At 47.9% G+C, this 25135-nt stretch overlaps 1 protein-coding gene across 5 annotated transcripts in view; it reads right to left on the minus strand.

Moving 5' to 3' along the window:
• The window catches only part of LOC147114853 (nucleolar protein 4-like), a 924917-nt gene that overhangs the window by 208419 nt on the left and 691363 nt on the right, over positions 1-25135 (minus strand). The gene's annotated exons all lie outside the window — the stretch shown is intronic.

Consider the following 25135-nt stretch of genomic DNA (forward strand, 5'->3'; position numbering starts at 1 on the left):
TTGTGATAAACCCGGACGAGGTCCACTTTCAAGAATACCACTTTCCCGGCCAGGCGGGCGGAAAAGTCCTGGATGTGTGGAATCGGATAGCGGTCGGGGGTCGTCGCGTCGTTGAGGCGCCGGTAGTCTCCGCACGGGCGCCACCCGCCGCCTGGTTTCAGGGCGATGTGGAGCAGCGAAGCCCACGGACTGTTCGACTGACGGATGATGCCAAGGCGCTCCATGGTGTCGAACTCGGCTTTGGCGATGGCGAGCTTCCCCGGGTCGAGGCGCCGAGCGCGGGCGTAGACGGGCGGACCGGTGGTCGAAATGTGATGTTCTACCCCGTGTTTGGTGGCGGCGGACGAGAACGTGGGTTTCGTAAGGTCCGGGAACTGGGCGAGGAGGCGGGAAAACTCGTCGGAGGCCGAGAGTGCACTGGACAACCGCATCGTGCTGGACCCGCTGAGGGAACATGGGAGCGAGCTGAAGGTTTCTGCGTTGATGAGACGTCGGTTCTTGACGTCCACCAAAAGGCCATTGGCACAGAGGAAGTCAGCGCCGAGAAGGGGGGTGGACACTTTTGCTGTGACAAAGTCCCAGGTGAACCGTTGCCCGCCAAAACAAAGCGCCACGTTCTGTTTCCCGAAGGTGCGGATGGAACTGCCGTTGGCGGCTTCGAGGACGGGGCCGTGGTTCCCCCCTTGAATGTCTATGGTTGACGCGGGCAGGACGCTCACCTGGGTGCCCATGTCGCAAAGGAAACGACGTCCGGAGTCGGTGTCTGTAATAAACAACAAACTGCCTGAACGGCCGACAGCCATGGCGGCCGACGAGTGGTCTTTAGTTTGCGTCGACGCAGGAAAACTGCATGGGGGCCGGCACTTCCTGGCTTTGGGGCTGAACTGCGCATGGTAGAAGCAGAGGCTTGAGGGTTGCTGCCATTGGGCTGTATCAGTGGGGGCAGGGCTCCGCGTGGCCGCGCAGTACTGTTGTCCGGCGGAGAAAAATTTGTCGGCCTCCTTGGCCAGGTCGTGGAAATCGGTAGTGGAAGAGTTGGCTAACGCCGACTGTACCTGACCTGGCAGCTGTTGGAGGAACAGTTCCTTGAAGAGGAAGCACGGTGTGTGTGTGCCCAGGAGGGCCAGCATGTGGTCCATCAGCTCTGAGGGCTTGGAGTCGCCCAGCCCGGGTAGAGAGAGAAGCCGGCGTGCGCGTTTGGCTTCAGTGAGTCCGAAAGTTCGTAAGAGGTGCGCCTTCAGCGTACCGTATTTGTTGAGCTCCGGGGGATTTTCGAGCTGGTTCACGACTCTGGCCACGGTGGAGCTGCCGAGAGCAGAGACGACGTAGTAGTACCTCGTGTCATCCGCGGTGATGTCCCGGATTGCAAATTGAGCCTCGGCCTGGGCGAACCAAGCGGCAGCCTGTTGTTCCCAAAACTCAGGTAATTTGATGGAAACGGCGTTCGTTGCCATTTCAGATGAGGTCTTTGGAATCGTCCAAAAGAGCAGCGGGGTCACCAATGTTGGAGTCGACAGAAATCAACAGGCTGAGACTTTTCTTTAAGCAAAAACAAAACGTGTCTTACTTTAATCACTCTCCACGAGGTCTGAAGGCTCAGCCCCGTGCAGGGGCTATTACGTCATCACGCAACAGACGTCATGACGTCATCATGTTCCCGACGCTCTTAAAGGGACCCTGCATCAATAACCCAACCCAGCATGTACATATCACAACATTGCTATACAAAGTGAATTGTGTTTAGGTACATATAACAGCATTGGCTATACATTGTGTTATTGTCCCTATGTGGTCTCCGCTACACAGTAACATTTGTTGAAGTCATGTGATCAGATGTCATGTGATCAGGTCACATGGTCATGTCATGTGGTCAGGATATCACGTGATCAAACCTCCAGGAATGCCTCCAACATGAGTTGTTAACCCTACAGTGGCAGTGGAAGTCCTGTGTACTCTTTTGATTGGGTGCACTAAAACAAATAAACTGTAACTAATAAAACATTAAAGGAAACTTAACAACTTATATTAAAATTTGATTGGCTGGGGTGATGATGCACTCCAGTCCCCGCGGTGCCCACCGGTCGCAGAAGGCCTTGAGCGTGCCGCTGGACACCACGTGCTCCATCTCCAGGGCCACCCAGGCGCGAACATGGCCACGGAAGAGAGGCATGCAGTCGGGCCGAATGACCCCCTCGACCGCCCGCTGCCGGAAGTCCTGTGTAATTTCAGCCTCAGAACTTATTCTCGTTATTTCCTTTTATTATTCATTTCCAGATATAATTTACTAACCTCTTGGAGATCTGTCATTAAACTAGTCAATCTCCAGGTCTTGCATTTATACCACGCCTTTTACATCTTCAGGATGTCCCAAAATGTTTCACAGCCAATTAAGTACTTTTGAAGTGTAATTGCTGTTGTAATGTAGGAAATGCGGCAACAAATTTGCGTACAGCAAAGTCCCACAAACAGCAATGAGATAAATGACTAGAATCATAGAATAGTACAGCACAGAAGGAGGCCATTTGGCCCATCATGTCTACGCCAGCTGTTTTAATGATGTTTAAATATTGGCCAGGTCACCAGGAAGAATTCACTTGCTCTTCTTTGAATAGTGCCATGAGATCTTTTACGTCCACCTGAAAGGTGAACAGGACCTTAGCTTATCGTGTTATCTGACTGGGATATATTGTGACTGCACGTGTGCAACCAAAAATCACGTGCACAAAAAAGCTTTGCCATAGCAATTTATGGGGCAAACTTCAGTAATGTGGGAAGTTTAAATCCTGCATTGATTTTTTTGCTCAGTTAAGAAAGGCTGAGTGTCTGCGGAAAATGTGAATGGTTGGCATGTAGTTGCGCAAAAATAGGCCTATGTACTGTCATGACAAATACAATGCTAGTTAACAACTCCTGATTATACTAATCTGACTATCTGAATTTCCAATTGTTCACTTAAAATTGTTAGACACAAAAAAAATTCTAAATTTTTAAGACAATGACCTTGATTAAGGCAAAAACATGGTGGATCTCTTGTCAAAGAACTAAAAAATGGGGTAGAACTTATTTCTGTTGGGAGTCTGTCCTATTTCTTCCAGTTAGCCGATTTCTAGAATCATAGAAATTTACAGCACAGAAGGAGGCCATTCGGCGAATCATGTCTGTACCAGTCGACAAAGACAAAGAGCTATCCACCCTAATTCCACCTGCCAGCTCTTGGTCCGTAGCCTTGTAGGCCACAGCACCTCAAGTGCACATCCAAGTTCTTTTTAAATGTGATGAGGGTCTCTGCCTCTACCACCCTTTCAGACAGAGAGTTCCAGACCCCCACCACCCTCTGGATGAAAAAATTCCCCCTCAAATCCCCTCTAAACCTCCTACCATTTACTTTAAATCTATGCCCCTTGGTTGTTGACCCCTCTGTCAAGGGAAACAATTCCTTCCTATCCATACTATCTAGACCAGTCATAATTTTATACGCCTCAATTAGGTCTTCCCTCAGCCTCCTCTGTTCCAAAGAAAACAACCACAGCCTATCCAATCTTTCCTCATAGCTAAAATTCTCCAGTCCAGGCACCATCCCCGTAAATCTCCTCTGTACCCTCTCTAGTGCTATCACATCTTTCCTGTAATGTGGTGACCAGAACTGTACATAGTACTCTAGCTGAGGCCTAACTAGTGTTTTATACAGTTCAAGCATAACCTCCCTGCTCTTATATTCTGTGCCTCGGCTAATAAAGGCAAGTATCCCGTATGCCTTCTTAACCACCTTATCTACCTGTTCTGCTACCTTCAGGGATCTGTGGACATGTACTCCAAGATCCCTCTGTTCCGCTGCACTTATCAGTGTCCTACCATTTATTGTGTATTCCCTTATCTTGTTAGCCCTCCCCAAATAAATTACCTCGCACTTATCTGGATTGAATTCCATTTGCCACTGTTCTGCCCACCTGACCAGTCCATTATTATGTAACGAGAAAGGATTAATTAGCAATCATGTTGTACGAGGCCCCTTGGGTCGGAGTGATCATAATATGATCAAATTCTTCATTAAGATGGAGAATGAAGTAGTTGACTCGGAGACTAGGGTCCTCAATTTAAATAAAGGAAACTACGATGGTCTGAGGAGCGAGTTGGGTAGGATTGATTGGGGAATGGCACTCAAAGGGTTGACGGTGGATAGGCAATGGCAAACATTCAAAGACCGAATGGATGAACTACAGCATTTGTTCATCTCAGTTTGGCATAAAAATAAAACAAAAAAGGTGACCCAACCGTGGCTAACAAGGAAAATTAGGGATAGCATAAGGTCCAAGAAGAGGGCATATAAATTGGCCAGAAAAAGCAATAATCCTGAGGATTGGGAGCAGTTTAGGATTTAACAAAGGAGGACAAAGGGATTAATTAAGAAAGGGAAAATAGAATATGAGAGTAAGCTTGCAGAGAACATAAAAACTGACTGTAAAAGCTTTTATAGATATGTGAAGAGAAAAAGATTGGTGAAGTCAAGCGTAGGTCCCTTGCAGTCAGAATCGGGGGAATTTATAATGGGGAACAAAGAAATGGCAGACCAACTCACAGCGCCAGGGACCCGGGTTCGAATCCGGCCTCGGGTGACTGTCTGTGTGGAGTTTGCACATTCTCCCCGTGTTTGCGTGGGTTTTCTCCGGGTGCTCCGGTTTCCTCCCACAGTCCAAAGATGTGCGGGTTAGGTTGATTGGCTATGATAAATTGACCCTTAGTGTTAGGGGGATTAAATACATGGGGTTACGGGGATAGGGTGGGATATGTGTTGGTGTAGGGGTTACGGGGATCGGGTGAGATATGTGTCGGTGCAGGCTCGATGGGCCGAAATGGCCTCTATCTGCACTGTGGGGTTTCTGTGATTCTGTGAACTAAATACATATTTTGGTCCTGTCTTCACAAAGGAGGACACAAATAACCTCCCAGAGATGCCGGGGAACATAGGGTCTGATGAAAGGGTGGAACTGAAAGAAATCAGTGTTTGTAGGGAAATGGTGTTAGGAAAATTGATGGGACTGAAGGCCGATGAATCCCCAGGGCCTGATAATCTACATCCCAGGGTACTTAAGGAAGTGGCCCTAGAAGTAGTAGATGCATTGCTGGTCATCTTCCAGAACACGATAAACTCTGGAATGGTACCCATGGATTGGCGGGTAGCTAATAGAGTCATAGAGTCATAGAGTTATACAGCACGGATAGAGGCCCTTCGGCCCATCGTGTCCGCGCCGGCCATCAAGCCCTGTCTAATCTAATCCCATATTCCAGCATTTGGTCCGTAGCCTTGTATGCTATGGCATTTCAAGTGCTCATCCAAATGCTTCTTGAATGTTGTGAGGGTTCCAGCCTCCACAACCCTTTCAGGCAGTGAGTTCCAGACTCCAACCACCCTCTGGGTGAAAAAGTTCTTTCTCAAATCCCCTCTAAACCTCCCGCCCTTTACCTTGAATCTATGCCCCCTAGTTATTGACCCTTCTACTAAGGGAAAAAGCTCCTTAGTATCCATCCTATCTATGCCCCTCATAATTTTGTACACCTCAATCATGTCCCCCCTCAGCCTCCTCTGCTCCAAGGAAAACAAACCCAATCTGCCCAGTCTCTTCATAGCTGAAGTGCTCCAGCCCTGATAACATCCTGGTGAATCTCCTCTGCACCCTCTCCAAAGCTATCACATCCTTCCTGTAGTGTGGCGACCAGAACTGCACACAGTATTCCAGCTGTGGCCTAACCAGTGTTTTATACAGCTCCATCATAACCTCCTTGCTCTTATATTCTATGCCTCGGCTAATGAAGGTGTGGTAAACCACTGTTTGTATTCCACTGTGTACATGCCTGGACATGCCTCGGCTGACTCCTCCCACAAGTCCTAGTATAAAGGTGACTGCTCCCCAGCCCCCTTTGTATTCTGGACCGGTCGACCACTCGAGGCAGACCTTCATTCTTTTGTTAATAAAAGCCTTTAGTTACTCTCTTAACTCTCAGTCTTTTATGAGTAATTGATAGCGCATCAATTTTATTAACAAAATTTTTATAATGGAGAAGATCCTCACACCAGCATGCCTGGACTTAGATCATCGGGAGGCGGCCTCATCCACCAAGTTTACTCACTGGCTTAAGTGTTTCGAAAAATTCCTGACCGCCTCCGCAGCAATCAAATCGGACGAGGACAAACTGGATGTCCTGACCTCCAAAGTGAACCACCGAGTGTACTCGGTCATCCAAGACGCGACCTCATACGCGGACACTATCAAGCTCCTCAAGGACCAGTACACGCGCCCAGTGAACGAAGTGCACGCCAGGCACCTTCTGGGGAGTCGTAAAAAACAACCTGGGGAATCGACCGTGGAATACCTTCAGGCACTGTCTGTGCTTGGCCGGGCCTGTGGTTGTAAGGATGTAAAGGCCGCCGTGTACACAGAGGAACTTATCCGGGACGCTTTTGTAGCGGGCCACAGATCCAATTACACCCGACAGCGACTGTTGGAGCAGAGTGACCTCGACCTCAACAAGGCCTCTGAACTCGCACTATCATTGGATGCAGCCTACCGGGGCATGGATGCCTACTCCTCTGCACCGTGGACGCCGCGGGGAATGACAGCCTGGGACACGGTAGGACCGCCTCATAGCGCCGTGCCACCCCAGCCACACCCCAGCAACGGCCCAACTACCGCAGCAGTGTCCCAAGGCCAGACAGCAGTGCCCCAAGGCCAGAAATGCTACTTCTGTGGCCAGGCAAAACACCCCAGAGCGCGCTGCCCGGCGAAAAACGCGATCTGCTCGGGCTGCGGGAAGAAGGGACACTACGCTAACGTCTGCAGGGCCAAAGCCACCCTGAACCCCAGCAGCGCCGCGTGTGGGCCATGCGGGCCGCCATCTTGGGCCTCCCCGGCCATGTGCGAACCACCGGTACAGCAGCCATTTTGGACGCCTCCAGCCACATGGGGATCATGGACGCCGCCATCTTGGACGACAGCCGGAACGCAGCAGGCCCCCAACACCGCCTCATCTGATACCCGCAGCGACACACCGACCCCTACGCTGGCATCCGTTACACTGGACCAAGCGAGACCGCACCAGCTGGCCAGCTCCACAATGGACATTAAGGTAAATGGCCACGATACAATCTGCCTTTTTGACTCTGGGAGCACGGAGAGCTTCATCCACCCCGACACGGTGCGGCGTTGCTCTCTCCCAGTCCTGCCTGCGCACCAGCGGATTTCTATGGCCTCCGAGTCCCAGTCGGCGGACATCGGCGGCTACTGCGTAGTGACACTCGTAGTAGACGGGACCGTGTACGATCATTTTAAACTTCTGGTCCTGCCCGACCTCTGCGCTGCCGTCCTGCTGGGGTTAGATTTTCAGTGCCACCTTAAAAGTGTTACGATGGCGTATGGTGGACCCCTACCCCCGCTCACAGTCCGCAGCCAGCAGCTCCCAAATTGCCCGCCGCGCACCAGGTGCAACCTCTCCACACTCAGAGTCACCCCCCCCCCCCACTGTTTGCTAACCTCACCCCCGACTGTAAGCCCATCGCCACAAAGAGCAGGCGATACAGTGCCGGGGACAGGGTTTTCATTAAAACCGAAGTGGAGCGGCTCCTGAAGGAAGGGATTATTGAGGGCAGCACCAGCCCCTGGCGAGCCCAGGTTGTGGTCGTTAAGACCGGCGAGAAGCAGCGCCTGGTCATCGACTACAGCCAGACAATAAATCGCTACACCCTGCTGGACGCCTACCCACTCCCCCGCATAGCTGATATGGTCAACCAGATCGCGCAGTACCGCGTCTTCTCGACCATTGACCTTAAATCAGCGTACCACCAGCTCCCTATCCGCCCTGAGGACCGCCAGTATACTGCCTTTGAGGCAAACGGCCGCCTCTATCACTTCCTTAGGGTTCCCTTTGGCGTCACCAACGGGGTCTCCGTCTTCCAAAGGGAGATGGACCGGATGGTAGATCAAAATGCGTTGCAGGCCACTTTCCCATATCTGGACAATGTGACCATCTGCGGCCGTGACTTGCAGGACCATGACGCAAACCTCGAAAAATTCCTCCGCACCGTCCAACTCCTGAACCTGATATATAACAAGGAAAAGTGCATATTCCGCACAAACCGCCTCGCCATCCTTGGCTGTGTTGTGGAACACGGAGTCATCGGCCCCGACCCCGACCGGATGCGTCCCCTTATGGAACTCCCACTGCCCCACTGCCTCAAGGCCCTGAAGAGGTGCCTAGGGTTTTTCTCCTATTATGCCCAGTGGGTCCCCTACTATGCGGACAAGGCCCATCCGCTGATCAAGTCCACCTCTTTTCCCTTGACGGCAGAGGCCCGCTCAGCCTTCCACCGTATCAAGGAAGACATTGCCAAAGCCACCATGCACGCAGTGGACGAATCCATCCCCTTCCAGGTGGAAAGCGACGCGTCCGACTTTGCCCTGGCCGCTACCCTCAATCAGGTGGGGAGACCCGTGGCCTTCTTTTCACGAACCCTCCAAGGCCCGGAGACCAGACACTCCGCTGTTGAGAAGGAGGCCCAGGCGATTGTGGAGGCTGTGCGTCATTGGAGGCACTACCTGGCCGGAAAACGATTTACCCTGCTCACTGACCAACGTTCAGTTGCTTTCATGTTTAACAACAAGCAGAGGGGCAAAATCAAAAATGACAAGATCTTGAGGTGGAGAATCGAACTTTCCACCTACAATTACGAGATCTTGTACCGGCCCGGGAAGCTCAATGAACCCCCGGATGCGCTATCGCGTGGCACCTGCGCCAGCGCGCAGATCGATAGACTGCGGGCCCTCCACAATGACCTCTGCCACCCGGGGGTCACCAGGTTCTTCCACTTCATCAAGGCCCGCAACCTGCCTTACTCTATTGAGGAGGTCAGGACCATGACCAGGAACTGCCAAGTCTGCGCTGAGTGCAAACCGCACTTTTATAGACCAGACAGGGCCCACCTGATAAAAGCCACTCGCCCCTTCGAGCGCCTGAGCGTTGATTTTAAAGGGCCTCTCCCCTCCTCCGACCGCAATGTGTACTTCCTCAATATTATTGATGAGTACTCCCGTTTCCCGTTCGCCATCCCCTGCCCGGACATGACCAGTGCCACGGTCATTAAATGTCTGAACGACCTCTTCACCCTGTTCGGTTTCCCCAGCTATATCCATAGCGACCGGGGCTCATCGTTTATGAGCGACGAACTCCGTCAGTACCTGCTAACTAGGGGTATTGCCACAAGCAGGACCACCAGTTACAACCCCCGGGGGAACGGACAGGTGGAAAGAGAAAATGCGACAGTTTGGAAGGCCGCCCTGCTAGCCTTAAAGTCTAGGGGCCTTCCAACCTCCCGCTGGCAGGATGTGCTCCCCGATGCGCTCCACTCTATTCGGTCACTGCTCTGCACTGCCATTAACGCCACCCCTCATGAGAAAATGTTTGTCTTCCCAAGGAAGTCCACATCGGGGACATCGCTACCGCCATGGCTGACGTTCCCAGGGCCGGTCCTACTGAGAAGGCACGTGAGGACCCATAAAACGGACCCCCTGGTCGAGAGGGTCGACCTCCTCCACGCCAACCCCCAGTATGCTTACATTGCATACCCGGACGGGCGGGAGGACACAGTCTCCATAAGAGACCTTGCACCCTCGGGGGCCGCAGTAACCCACTACTCACTACCACCACCCCCCACGATCCGATATCCAGCCCCAGCAGACGGCAGGCCTGGGCCCAGCGACCCGCTCAACATCTACGAGGACGACACGCCTGTGCCACAGCCTGCGCGGGACTCGACGCCGGAATCTCCACTACCCCTGCCGTCGCCACGCCGATCACAGCGGCAGACAAGACCTCCGGAGAGACTCCAATACACTAACTTTTAATACACTTCACCCCGCCGGACTCAATTTTAAACAAGGGGTGAATGTGGTAAACCACTGTTTGTATTCCACTGTGTACATGCCTGGACATGCCTCGGCTGACTCCTCCCACAAGTCCTAGTATAAAGGTGACTGCTCCCCAGCCCCCTTTGTATTCTGGACCGGTCGACCACTCGAGGCAGACCTTCATTCTTTTGTTAATAAAAGCCTTTAGTTACTCTCTTAACTCTCAGTCCTTTATGAGTAATTGATAGCGCATCAGAAGGCAAGTATCCCATATGCCTTTTTTACCACCTTATCCACCTGTTCCGCCGCCTTCAGGGATCTGTGTACTTGCACACCCAGATCCCTCTGACCCTCCGTCTTGCCTAGGGTCTTACCATTCATTGTGTATTCCCTTGCCTTGTTAGTCCCCCCAAAGTGCATCACCTCGCACTTTTCCGGGTTAAATTCCATTTGCCACTGTTCCGCCCATCTGACCAACCCATCTATATCGTCCTGCAGACTGAGACTACCCTCCTCGCTATTTACCACCCAACAATTTTTGTATCATCCGCGAACTTACTGATCATACCTTTTACATTCATATCCAAGTCATTAATGTAGACCACAAACAGCAAGGGACCCAGCACCGATCCCTGTGGTACCCCACTGGCCACAGGCTTCCAGTCACAAAAACAACCTTCGACCATCACCCTCTGCCTTCTGCCACTAAGCCAGTTTTGTATCCAATGTGCCAAGGCACCCTGGATTCCATGGGCTCTTACCTTCTTGACCAGTCTCCTGTGCGGGACTTTATCGAAGGCCTTACTGAAATCCATGTATACCACATCCACTGCGTTACCCTCATCCACACACCTAGTCACCCCCTCAAAAAATTCAATCAAATTAGTCAGACATGATCTTCCCTTGACAAAGTCATGTTGACTATCCCTGATTAATCCTTGCCTCTCCAAGTGGAGACTAATTTTGTCCCTCAGAATTTTTTCCAATAATTTTCCTACCACTGATGATAGGCTCACTGGCCTGTAGTTCCCCAGTTTTTCCCTACTTCCCTTCTTGAATAATGGTACTACATTAGCGGTTCTCCAGTCCTCTGGCACATCCCCTGTGGCCAGAGAGGTTCTGAATATATGTGTTAGAGCCCCCGCAATCTCTTCCTTTGCCTCACACAGCAGCCTGGGATACATTTCGTCCGGGCCTGGGGATTTATCCATTTTTAGGCCTGCTAAAACCGCCAATACCTCCTCCCTCTCGATGTTAATATGATCGAGCATATCACAGTCCCCCTGCCCTATTTCTATGTCTACATCGTCCCTCTCCATAGTGAAAACAGATGCAAAAAATTCATTTAGAACCCCTCCTACATCTTCCGGCTCCACACACAGATTGCCACTTTTGTCCCTAATGGGCACTATTTTTTCCCTAGTTATCCTCTTACCCTTAATATACTTATAAAACATCTTAGGATTTTCCTTTATTTGCTTTCCAGTATTATTTCATGGCCCCTCCTTGATCTCCTAATTTCTTTTTTAAGTATCCCCCTGCACTTTTTGTACTCCTCTAGGGCTTCCTCCGTCTTTAGCCTTTTGTATCTGCCAAAAGCCCTCCTTTTTTTTCTAATCCATTCTCGTATATCCCCTGACATCCAAGGTTCCCTGTGGTTTTTGGAACCACCCTTGACCTTTACGGGAACATGTTGCCATTGTATGATCTCAATCTCCCTTCTGAAAGCCTCCCATTGCTCCGATGCAGATTTTCCTACAAGTAGCTGATCCCAGTCCATTTTCGCCAGATCCTGCCTTATCCTATTAAAATCGGCCTTCCCCCAATTTAGAACCTTTATTTCCGGCCCATCCCTGTCCTTTTCCATGACCACCTTAAATCTCACCATATTATGGTCACTGTCACCAAAGTGCTCACCTACTAGCACTTCCTCCACTTGGCCGGCCACATTCCCTAGAATTAGGTCCAGTACCGCCCCCTTTCTTGTAGGACCTTCTACATGCTGGCTCAAAAAGCTCTCCTGGATGCACTTTAAGAATTCTACACCCTCTGTGCCTTTCACACTCTGACTATCCCAGTTAATATTGGGGAATTTGAAATCCCCCATTATTATTACCCTATTATTTGCACATTTCTCTGAGATTTGCCTACATATCTGTTCCTCTATCTCCCCCTGACTGTTTGGAGGCCTATAGTACACTCCCAGCAAAGTGCTTGCCCCCTTTTTGTTTTTAAGCTCCACCCATATGGCCTCATTAGAGGAACCTGCTAATATGTCATCCCTCCTTACTGCAGTAATTGACTCCTTAATTAATATTGCGACACCCCCTCCTCTTATACCTCCCCCTCTGTCTCGCCTGAAGATTCTGTACCCCGGAATATTGAGCTGCCAGTTTTGCCCCTCCCTCAACCATGTCTCCGTGATAGCAACAATATCATACTCCCATGTGTTTATCAACACCTTCAGTTCATCCACCTTATTTGCAAGACTCCTTGCATTAAAATAGATGTCATCCAGCCTTGCCCTTGTATATTTGCCCTGTCTACCAAGCTGACTTGTTTTTTTCTCTATAATTGGCAGCACATCACCCCCTATTTCCGCTCCCCTCTGTATCCCATCCCCCTGCCAAGTTAGTTTAAACCCCCCCCAACAGTGCTAGCAAACCTCCCCGTGTTACCCCACTATTCAAAAAAGGTGGTAGAGAAAAGGCGGGGAATTATAGACCGGTAAGCTTGACATCGGTAGTGGGGAAAATGCTAGAGTCCATTATAAAAGATGTAATAGCAGAGCACTTGGAAAGCAGTGACTGGATCGGACAAAGTCAACATGGATTTACAAAAGGTAAATCATGCTTGACTAATCTACTGGAATTTTTTGAGAATGTAACTGGTAAAATAGATAAGGGAGAACCAGTGGATGTGGTGTATTTGGACTTTCAGAAGGCTTTCGATAAGGTCCCGCATAAGAGATTAGCGTGCAAAATTAAGGCACATGGGATTGGGGGCAAGGTATTGACTTGGATAGAGAACTGGTTGGCAGATTATTATTTGAATGGCAATAGATTGGGAGAAGGGGAAGTGCAAAGAGACCTGGGTGTTCTTGTACACCAGTCGCTGAAGGTAAGCATGCAGGTGCAGCAGGCGGTTAAGAAGGCAAATGGTATGTTGGCCTTCGTAGCAAGAGGGTTTGAGTACAAGTACAAGGATGTCTTGCTGCAGTTGTACAGGGCCTTGGTGAGACCACACCTTGAGTATTGTGTGCAGTTTTGGTCGCCTTACCTGAGGAAGGACGTTCTTGCCATGGAAGGAGTGCAGCGAAGATTCACCAGGCTGATACCTGGGATGGCAGGAATGACGTATGAGGAGAGATTGTGTCGATTGGGCTTATACTCACTGGAGTATAGAAGATTGAGAGGGGATCTCATCGAAACCTATAAAATTCTGTCAGGCCTGGACAGACTAGATGCCGGAAGGGTGTTTCTGATGGCCGGGGAGTCCAGAACCAGGGGTCATAGTCTAAGGATAAGGGGTAAGCCATTTAGGACTGAAATGAGGAGGAATTTCTTCACCCAGAGAGTAGTGAACCTGTGGAATTCTCTGCCACAGAGGGCGGTGGAGGCCAGTTCATTAAGTATATTCAAGAAAGAGTTGGATATATTTCTTAAGGCTAAAGGGATCAAGGGATATGGGGAGAAGGCAGGGACCGGGTACTGAATTTGGATGATCAGCCATGATCTCATTGAATGGAGGAGCAGGCTCGAAGGGTCGAATGGCCTACTCCTGCTCCTATCTTCTATGTTTCTGTGTTTCTATGTTTCTATTGATATCTTCCTGCAGTCTGCAGCTTTCTTCTTCATTATCCACCGCACGGCCAATTTTTGTATTATCTGCAAACTTCTTAATCACACCCCCTACATTCAAGTCTAAATCATTGATATATATCACAAAAAGCAAGGGACCCAGTACTGAGCCCTGCGGAATCCCACTGGAATCAGCGTTCCAGTCACAAAAACATCCATCGAACATAACCCTCTGCTTCCTACTTCTGAGCCAATTTTGGATCCAACTTGCCACTTTGCCTTGGATCCCATGGGTTTTTACTTCTGTTAGGGAGTATGTCTGGGGAGTTCCTGGACTATCCCAGGAATTCAACCCATTATGCCCTGATAAGGCCTCAACAGAGCTCTCGCCTGCTGAGGGCTGGTGAGAGTTATATTGAGGACTGTGAGAATAAAGACTTGCACTTACACAGCGCTTTTCACAACCACCAGGTGTCTCAAAGCACTTTACAGCCAATGAAGTACTTTTGAAGTGTAGTCACTGTTGTAATGTAGGAAACACGGCAGCCAATTTGCACACAGGAAGGTCCCACAAAAGCAATGTGATAATGACCAGATAATCTGTTTTTGTGATGTTGATTGAGGGATAAATATTGGCCAGGACACCGGGGATAACTCCCCTGCTTTTCTTCGAAATAGTGCCATGGGATCTTTTACGTCCACCTGAGAGAGCAGACAGAGCCTCAGTTTAACATCTCATCCGAAAGACGGCACCTCTGACAGTGCAGCACTCCACTGGCATCCAAGATTTTTGTGCTCAAGTCCCTGGAGTGGAACTTGAACCCACAACCTCCTGACTCAGAGGCGAGTGTGCTACCCACTGAGCCTCAGCTGACACTGTGCCCCAGAAGGCCCCAGAAGCAAGGGACCGATTACTTTAATAAATTATTGCTACAATCTGGTGGTTTTATCTTTGGCCCAGGAAAGACCTCAGGGAATCTCTGGCAAAGTGGGATCAGGCACTGCTGAAATGCCCTTGCAGTTGCCAGTGGCCTGCTCCAACCGTGCAACTGACCCTGTCCCCGCAATTTGGGACAGGTCTGCGGCTATCAAGATGGGAGGACGACTGTTTGACACCATCGTGCTTGTACCGGCAGACTGGAACTCCCAAAATTTCAGCCACTATGTTTTTTCCCTTTCCACTCATTCCATGGTATTGTTTTCATGATATTGACTGTCCTCCTGTATCTTGCCCTTATTTGTGAGACTAGACAGTGTGGGCAGGATTTTAACTCGGAGGCTGGGAGAGAATGGGGAGGCTGGATTGCGGGCGGGAAACCCGGGAGAACGGGTTTCCCTTAGGCCCTGCCAAATTTAACGGCAGGGCCTGATTACAATTTTTTTTCTCTGTTTCCTGCCTGCAGCCAGCCAGATTTTGGCATTAAAATACCCCCATGTGTCAGTAAGCTACTTGACAATTGAACGCATCGCAGCCAGCCAGATCTGCCACCTGCAAACATGCACTTTCCAGTGCGGCCACTGATACAGAAAACCTGGCTGACTGCTTCCACGGAAATCAACAAACCTACCACAGACCTGGGAATCAAAAATGGGACTTTGATGATCTGTACTGCTCACTTCTACACTGAGCCACTAGGGGAGATGGTTAAACGTTACAGGCCCAATTTTAACCCCTGCGCCTGAAAAGAACGAGGTATGCGGGGGTTAAAATTTGGACAGTGTAATACTCGCCTTGTTCACACTGCACTCATGCTCCACACCATTTTAACAGGCACATTTTGGGCAGTGTCAGAGGCACTTGCCCCAGGCCCACCAGCAAAACCTGGCACGAAGCATAAACAGGTCCAGAAGAATGCCGAGAGGGTAATTTTTTAATTTTTATGGGTTTCATTGCTCCTCCAGGCCCAACAACGAAACCTTGGGCTTTCCCTGCCCCAAGCTCTCCCCCTCCTCCCCGACCGTGATCACCTCCAGACCTGCCCCAATCCACTTACAATGTGTTCCCTTTACGCAGCCGTGCAGCTGTCTGGAGCTCCCACCCAGCCGGCTCACTGGCTTTTAAATGCAAAAACCTCGCACGTGTGGATTTTTTAATGGGCCACACATCCCCTGAAAGCGGCCGCGCGGCCCAAAAAAAAATTAAAGGGAACATTGCCCACTTACCTTTGTTCTGTGCATCATTCCTGTAGGCCCTGGCAGCATCCTCCTACCGCCTGAAATCCCATTTCTGCCCACCAGGCAGGGAATAATTTCTACCGGGATCAGCTGGGAGATTCATCTGGGAAATTATATTGAGGTCAGGGAGTTAAAATTACTTACTGGACCTTACTCGAGCACTGCAATGTGAGCTTGATGCTCACCACGCCATTCACACGCCAAACCACTGCCCCAAATTAAAATCAGGGCTTGCAAAAGATAAAACACAGCATTCAGAAGAAATGGTAAAAGACTTCAAATTCAGATAGGAGGGAATAATGGTCTGACTCCAATCTATAAATTCATCTGAATTTCTGTGAATGTGGGTTTTTCTTTCTTCTGTTATTGAAGTTGCTGCGCATTAATTTTTGGAATCAAAGCACAGAAAAAAATTCGCATCGTAAGCCTTCACTCATGCCAGGCTCATTACCCCACCATGAATGCTTTTCTCTTAAACATTTTCATTTAGAATGGTTTTCCATTTCATGTAGCTCAGTGCTACAATTTAAATCAAGTAAGGCAACCATGGAATTTTCCACAACTCGCTGAGGTCTTCCTGCATTAGAAATGAGACCTTTCACTTGATCCACTCACAGAAGAGGACTGTAATCAATGGCACCCCCATACCCAGCCCTCATTAAAGCTTGGCTGTAGTCTGCCTTGAAGGTTCCAGCTTAGCAACAGACTGACCTTTTCAGTTGCTTCTAAATTTTATGTGATTCTGATTTTACTTTTGTTCTTCTACAGTTACTTATCTGGAATAGCTATGTAAAGCTTGTCTGGCAGGTTGAGAAACATTATCGAGATCTTTCTGCTTTTTAATTCCTACCCTATTGCTCAGGTCTCCCCAACACCAACCTGCTTTCAGATTTTTTATCAATGCCATTTTGTACCCTGACTACAAAGAGAAGGGCATAACTGGGTCAGGCTACGTTGCCCAACTAATTTTCCCTTCTCCCTCTGGGGAACTGTTTTCACAGAAATCACAGAAACCCCACAGTGCAGATAGAGGCCATTTCGGCCCATCGAGCCTGCACCGACACATATCCCACCCTATCCCCGTAACCCCACGTATTTAATCCCCCTAACACTAAGGGTCAATTTATCATAGCCAATCAACCTAACCCGCACATCTTTGGACTGTGGGAGGAAACCGGAGCACCCGGAGGAAACCCACGCAAACACGGGGAGAATGTGCAAACTCCACACAGACAGTCACCCGAGGCCGGATTCGAACCCGGGTCCCTGGCGCTGTGAGGCAACAGTGCTAACCACTATGCCACCGTGCTTGACTCTAATCATGGCCTCATTCTTTTAGCATGGCTGAAATAAGGAACTTGCATTGTGAGGAATCACAGAGGCAAACAGTGCTGGGTCCCTTTGGTGTACAGGTTGTCAGAGCAGCTACCTGCTGTGGCATTGTGATTTCCAATTCTGTCACGTATGGTGATGATAAATTAGTTATATGCGTTTACAGATTGTCTGATAGGTACGCTTGGTCTCACGAGGCATGCCTCTGCTGGCAACACACCAGGCCCCACTGAGAGTTGTGGAAGTGGGAATTCCTGTTCTATGGAGTCCCTGCCCCCAGCACCCCTCCACCCACCCACAGCGATTGCCATGTTTCAGGCAGGTGGAAGCCCTGTCCCAAAAGGCCATCCAGGATACTTCAACACCGGGCTGGGAACCTATGCATCTGGGTGTCAGTCTAGTTTCCAGCAGACTAGTGCCCAAGTTACTGTGGGAGTAGGGACTTACATCTTTAAAAAATATATATTTTTCAATCAGATTAACTTACAGCAAATTAGCATTTTAAGATATTTCTGTGAGTGTGACCCCTCCTGAATTACATATATCTGCTATTGGCAGGTGTGAGCTTGTATATTCTTTTCAGATATAAATTGTGAAAATACGTTTACTGAAAGAAAGACTTGCATTTATATAACGTCTTTCACGACCACTGAACATCCCAAAGCGCTTTATATATGCTATAAAACAATTTTTGAAAGTCATTAAGAATTCAACATCCAGGTATCCTCTGATGTTTCAATGAGTTTATCCAGCAAATAACTGAGTCATACAGATCAGAAAAGTCCCATGTTCAGTCCCTGGTCTGTGCTGAGTTAACTGGCCTCAGCCAGGATCACTGGAGCCATGCTACAACTGGCTTTCACAATTGGCCTCAGCGTTATTGGGTTAGGAAGGAAAAAACTAGCACGTTTCTTGCTCCTAATGATTATCCAGTGACCCTTACTGGAAATGTCCATGTGTGGGCATTGGGTGAGGACAGGATTGGGCTTGTTGATTTGCTACCCGCTAGCGCCCTAAGAGGGCGTTAATGGGAGGTGCAAATCAACCGATTTTAACCCCCTTGTGATCTTCATTGCTTTGCAATGTGACTTTTGCTTTTGAGCAGTGGAATTACTACTTCCTCTCCAGCTACTTACAATTAGACTGTAATAATAATGGACAAGCTATCAGATGACTGTTTGCATTGAATCATAAAGTGTTTGCCCAAAATCAGTAGTTGTAACCTCCATGTAGCTGTGCAATTTTGACCTTAATTACAGATGCAGAAGCTGTGGTTTTATCTATAGTTGTAGTTTATTTTGTATCACAGTTTTGAATGTCAACTAGCGCTGACATTCAAGATTCACAGGTAACGGTCACTTGAATGAGGTACTCAAACTTTCAGCCATGGGCAATAAGAAAGGTTGGCCCTATACCAAGGCGAGGGCTATCCTTCAGTAAAAAAAAATTACATTTCAGACAGGCCTCCCCTTCAGTGTCAATGCCTTCAAGAGTGGATAGGAGCAGAGGAGAGGAAGCAGGGAAAAAACATATTAAGTTCATGTCCATTTCTTGTGTCATTCAATTTGTGGGTTGTCAAATAAATTGTAGAATGATCATCCTGCAGCTACGATCTTCAATCTCTTTGATCACACTACCTACATTTACTTATTATCAGTGAATCTACATTATTATTCATGTTGTTCCAAATTTTGATTAGTCCTTTCAGCACTGAAAAGACCGTTTCAGTTTTGAAAGATACACATTTTTCCATTCGTGTAACAGAAATTGTCTGAAAAATTGAACTAGTGAACTCCAGAATAATGAAGAACATTTCTTAATTCATAATTTTTTGGAACAAGCTACAATAACGTATATCCATTCTACAGTATTTTGATTCTGATGCAGACATACCACTGTGGGACTCAAAACTGTAATACAAAATAAACTACAAATATAGATAAAACCACAGCTTCTGCATCTGTAATTAAGGTCAAAATTGCACAGCTACATGGAGGTTACAACTACTGATTTTGGGCGAACACTTTACGATTCAATGCAAACAATCATCTGATAGCTTGTCCATTATTATTACAGTCTAATTGTAAGTAGCTGGAGAGGAAGTAGTAATTCCACTGCTCAAAAGCAAAAGTCACATTGCAAAGCAATGAAGATCACAAGGGGGTTAAAATCGGTTGATTTGCACCTCCCATTAACGCCCTCTTAGGGCGCTAGCGGGTAGCAAATCAACTAGCGCCTGGGCGCGGCACTGCTAATGCCTCCCGCGAAATTCAGCAGGAGGTTAGCGGCGGCGCTAACCATTAGCACCGTGCGGCCCTGCGCTGCCGGCGATGACATCATCGCCATGCGCAGTGCCCCGCTCGTGCCCCGGCTGTAATATTGGGTGGTGCCCCCCCGACTCACCGCCGGATGTTATGTCCGCCAGGGTCAGGGGGGCCTACCTGCAGCCGGGGCAACGCTAGTTAAAGGGGAGGTGGTGGGCGGCCATTTTTGTTGCTGGCCGCCTGCCAGCACCTGCCCCGTTGCTGTCCCCGGCCCCCATGAAGCCCCCCCGGGGTGCCGGCTGCTCTCTGCGAGCCCGGCACTCAAGAGGAGTGCTGGGCTCGTTTGCCGGCACTCCCAATCCCTGGTGGCCCAGCTGGGTGCCGGGACGCGCTGCAACAGGACCCTCCCCTTTAATAAGTGGAGGAAAGCCTGCAGTACCATGGCGCGACGTGCCGCAGCTCCACAATATTGGCTCGCAGCGCCCCAAGAGGGTCGCGGGGCATTTCCAGTAGTGCCCCTCCTCCCTCTTGAGGCGCTACCTGGGAAAATCGGCTGCGGGGGCGCTAACTAAAGGGGGCGCTACCCAATTTTTACCCCCTAGACTTTGAGCTTGATGATTTGAACAGTTTCAGTATATGTGACACTTCCTTTCCTCCCAAAAAACAAGAGAGAAATTCTTTAGGAAAAAAAATGCTCACTGGATACATGCATAAATGTGTGTGTCACTGAGTCATATAGATTGAAAGGTCCCAGGTATGATTCCTGATCTGTGGTGAGTTTCAGGCAGGGCAGTGGTGGATGGATTACAGTTGGCCTGAACATACCGGCTAGAGATGGGGAGACAATCATCGAGGCTTCCTGTTCCTGTGAATTCTACTGGAAATAAATGTGTGGACATTGGGTCCTAACAAATTGGCAGTGTACGATCCCAGCAGTTATGTCAAAATCACAGTTGTTACAGAACTCCACCAGTGACCCCACCAACATTTGTAATATCAAGAGTAGAGGCCTCCAGGAGTCAATCTTCAGCAGTGGGGGCCCCATCTGCAGCCCCCCACTCCCACCGATTGAATACACCGGCGACAATAATGGAAGTTGGTCAACCTAGGGGGTGAAGGGGTGTCAGGTTTCTCCCACCCCAGAGAGATGATGAGGATGGCCTTAGATTTGAGGAGATACACTTTGTCCCACCTGCACTGATGCTACACTGGGTCCAAACTGAGGGCCAGGAAGTGGGAGCTCTTGACTTGCATGTCGCTGTCCTTGGCCCCACTCCCATACGTTGATAATCTTGTAGGGGCAGACATAGCTGCCGCCCCACAAGCACATCCAGAAAATGGCTGCAGGATGGGACCTTGCTATGTCAGACCCCAGTCAAGTCTGCAGTTTATAGGATAAAACTACACAGTGATAAACCCATGGTGGAACAGCTTGTTCACACACTATCCAGAATGATCACTTGGGTGAAATGCCAGTCATGAAACCATCCCCCAACTTTAAGTATTTGCATTCAGAAGAAAAAGGGTTAAAGGGAGCGGTAAAAGTGACAAAGGAAACCACACAGGCCTGGATTTTCCAATCCCCTAGGAATCCTGATGGATTGGTGCCCGTGCAACCTTTGCCCCCACCCATCTCTCAGCGCTCTAATCTCAAGGGATCTTCCGCTGTTAATTTTTACGAAAGGCTTCCGCCAGTATTTCCACTGACACTCATGTGGGGAGAGGAAAATCGCTGTGGCAGTGTGCTGGTTGCCCCCCCCACCGCCCCCCCCACCCAAGATGTCACAAGTAAAGATGTTTAGAAAGCACATGTATGGGTGGCTGTATTCAGCATGTAGCAGCCCTTTCAGTGGAAAATTCCACTCGTGGCAGTGGAAGCTGAGGAGCTGGTGGAAAGGCTCCCTGATGTACTTCCCGTTCTCTCCTCGTCCAAAGGCACCCCAGAACAGGCATAACAACATCAAAAAATCTTGGCCAAAGTGTTTAGAAAGAATTCTTCACATAGGATCAATGTCCTGACACTGTCATACAAATGCAGCAAATTGTGATGAGCTGATTTCACATTAAAATCACAATATCCTGACATTATTTCTAACCCAGCGAGGTTTGTCTGGAAGAAATCAGCCCAAGCACACTCACTCCCAGTCAGGCACATTTCAGGTCACAAGTCTCATCATCAAACAGCCAGAAATAATTATGACTGACTTTAGCATGCTTCTTTTCTATTTTTGTTAATTTGTCAAATACTTTTGTGTAAATAGTTAATGCTGATGAGAGGGGAGCGAGGGAGAGTTGCAAGACCAGATAATCACTGAATTGCTTTCAGTAATTTCTTCAAGTTAGTTTCCCTCAATGATGTCTGCATTACGCACTATATATTATGGGGCTGAATTTGCAGTTAGAGGCTTCCCGCGGGCGGATACCTCCGACCAGCAAAAAATCTATGAACTTATCTGCTGCCTCGGGATCCACGGAGACTTGTGCTCTGAGCCTCTATGCATAGGCCTGCGTAGAGGCTCACATATCCCAGGAGCGCACGTGCTTCGCAAGCGCCCCAGGATCACGTGGGCCGGCCCAACCAATCAAAGAAGGGAATCCCCATTCATGCTTATGGAGATTCCGTATGTACGGAACCTCCATAAGCATGAATGGTGATGGCATAAAAATACATTTAACATTACAAATACATTTTTAAAAATTACATATTTAAAATTAATTAAAATGCACTATAATTAAACATTTATAACAAAAATTTTAATTTTTGAAAAATAAATTTAAATGTTTTAAAGAGGCTAAAAATAACCATATCTTATTATTGTACATGTGTTTTAATGTTTAAATGAATGAAAAAAATATATTTTTATGTTTTTTAAAACTCTTACGTTGATAAAAGCAGGCCTAAGAATTGCCAGCAAATAGCCCAACTCTCCACCCGCGGAGGCCCTTTTCCCAGGGATGGCTATGATCTATCAAGATGATTCTCGACAGATCACACGTTCCGGGTTTTAGCGCATGCGCTTCACATGCCGAAACCCTCATACGTCGTACGCACCTGTAGGGGCCACAAATTATGGCCCTATGTGTTTAAAAAATGTACATAATTTGAAATCAACAAAAGGACTGATAGAACAAAAAGGGTACTAATACCAATTAGAATTCTTTGTGATAATTAAAAAAAAAGGGGTAATGATGATGAAACTCTCTTTAGATGTACAATAGCATGAATCAGAGACTTGAACACATAATCTAGGCTGGCATTCCAGTGCAGTACTGAGGGAGTGCTGCACTGTCGGAGGTGCCGTCTTTCAGATGAGATGTTAAACCGAGGCCTCGTCTTCCCTCACAGGTAAGCATAAAAGATCCCTCGGCACTCTTTCGAAGAAGAGCAAGGGAGTTCTCCCCGATGTCCTGGCCAAAATTTATCCCTCAACCAACACAAGTAAAAAACAGATTAATTAACACATTGCTGTTTGTGGGAGCTTGCTGTGCACAAATGGCGACCGCCTTTCCTACATTACAACAGTGACTACACTTCAAAAAGTATTTCATTGGCTGTAAAGCACTTTGGGATGCCCTGAAGTCGGGAAAAGCGCGATATAAATGCAAGTCGTTCTTTTTCTTTCAATTAATCCATTTCATCGAGCACTGGCGCAGCACATTTTTTATGTCACTATGAATGTAGTATTAAGCAAAACAATGAGATAAGTGAAATTAAGATGGCTAAATAAAGAACACTTAATTTTTAATGTACTTCTAAAATACCATTCTCAGGACTCTCCACGGAGCCTTAACCTGGCATAACTGAAGTCAGAATATTTGGATTATAAATTAATAGGAGAAATTATTCATAAGGGTACATCATGCATTCAGAATCTTTTTTCATTTCTCATTTAAGCTGTCTTATTGCATAGCTCAGTTTCTGCCTCAGTCTTTAATGTTTACAGCACAGACAACACAAGTTGGCAGCTTATTTGCATTTTGACCGAACTTATAGTGACACCAAGAGCCTTCCTTTCTGCCTTGTTGATCAATGGCCCAGTTGGCATACCTGCTGAATTCAGTACATATGCTAGGAAGCCTCAATAACTAGGGTATATGAGAATGGAGATACCCATATATTACTGATTTCCCTTAATTAAGGAACATTTCTGCTTATAAGCAGAGACTAGAAAATTTTACCAGCAAATATTCCCCAGACCTTTCACTACAAACTCATTTTTTGATTCCAGTACCTGAACTCTGATGACTTTTTCAATATTCCTTTATCTGTAAAAGTGGGAGATTCCCTGAAAAATATAGCTTTAGTATCAGAGTAACACAAGAGAAAAGGGAAATAGTAATGCCCTACATTAAGTAAAGCTGTACAATTTATGAGAATTTGGTCATTACTATTTAAATAATTAAACTATCATGGGTCCATTTTTGAGAAATAAGAGATAATCACTTAGTAATCATTTGGTAATTTATTAGGGAGTCAATCACAGTAAATTTATATAATCTGCCATTTTCTCATATATAAATTCATTCTTGTGTTGTGAATCACAATCCAAACAACTCTGATGATATCCTGGTATCCTAGCATAGTACTGAGCCATACTGACTCAGAAAGTCCAAGGTTCAATCCATAGTCTTTGCTGAGTTAGCTGATCATATTGATAAGTGCATTGGTGTGGACAATGGATCTCAGTCTACTCAGATTTGGAAAATTAAAATTGGCTAAAGTTGCTGTTCCTGATTGCTATCTAGTAGTGTGTTGGACATCCTGGAGAGTTGTATGCTGGACATCTTGGGGAGGAAAGGGTTAATAATCAAACTTCCTTGTATCTTAGAGCAACTGACTTTCCAAGATAAACATGATGGCTTTGACGTGTCGTGAGAAGAAAGCATAGTGTTGTGTATGTACCTTTAAGAGAATAACTGGTCTCAGACTGCAGTACCGGCAGTGACCACCCCTGTATAAAAGGCGCTAGAGAGCCTCTGTTTTGTTAGATTCGTTTATGCCTTTCACCAGTAAAGTTCTGTTTGTTTCTCTCCTGCTAGTCCGTGTCTCAATCATTCACGGACTTAACACTGGCGACGAGTTAGAAACGAACTTACCTGCAACTCAGCAGCAGCTCCGACGATGTGTTGAAGGTCGGAGCCAGAAAAAAAAAATAGGCCATTGAAACTCGAGAAACGGGCGTCGACCGCCAATCATCGATTTCAAAACTTGCAGGAGAGACTGTCCAGAGCCAGGCTGGGTTCCTCGGTCCGTGGTTTCCCAGCTAATCGGGCTGGTGGCAGGTAGTGCTCTGATCCTTCCTGGGCTGCAACGGGGCCGGGCAGCGAGTCGGGAAGCAAGGAGAGAGAGAGAGAGGGTGGAGCATACAGGGCGCGGCCGGTGTTTCAAAGCTGGGCAGTGTTCAGACCTCAGAAGAGGGAGGGAAGTGTCCCAGAGGGTCCGCTCCACGACGGGAAGATAATAAAAGAAAACGAATTAATACTTAACGTGCAGGAAACAGTGGAAAGCAGTGCTAACAACAGCGGGGAAGAAGGAAAAGCGCGGGAGGCGCTATTTTGTTAAATCGGAGAAGAAGGCAAAGCGCGGGAGGCGCCATTTTAGATTTGCAAGATGCAGAAGACTGGCTGTATCACTGCTTTTGATAATACATTAGAGGACTGGACCACG

Source organism: Somniosus microcephalus, chromosome 7, assembly GCF_052327205.1.
Source record: "Somniosus microcephalus isolate GS21.2 chromosome 7, FLI_Smic_1.0, whole genome shotgun sequence".
Lineage (NCBI taxonomy): Eukaryota > Metazoa > Chordata > Chondrichthyes > Squaliformes > Somniosidae > Somniosus > Somniosus microcephalus.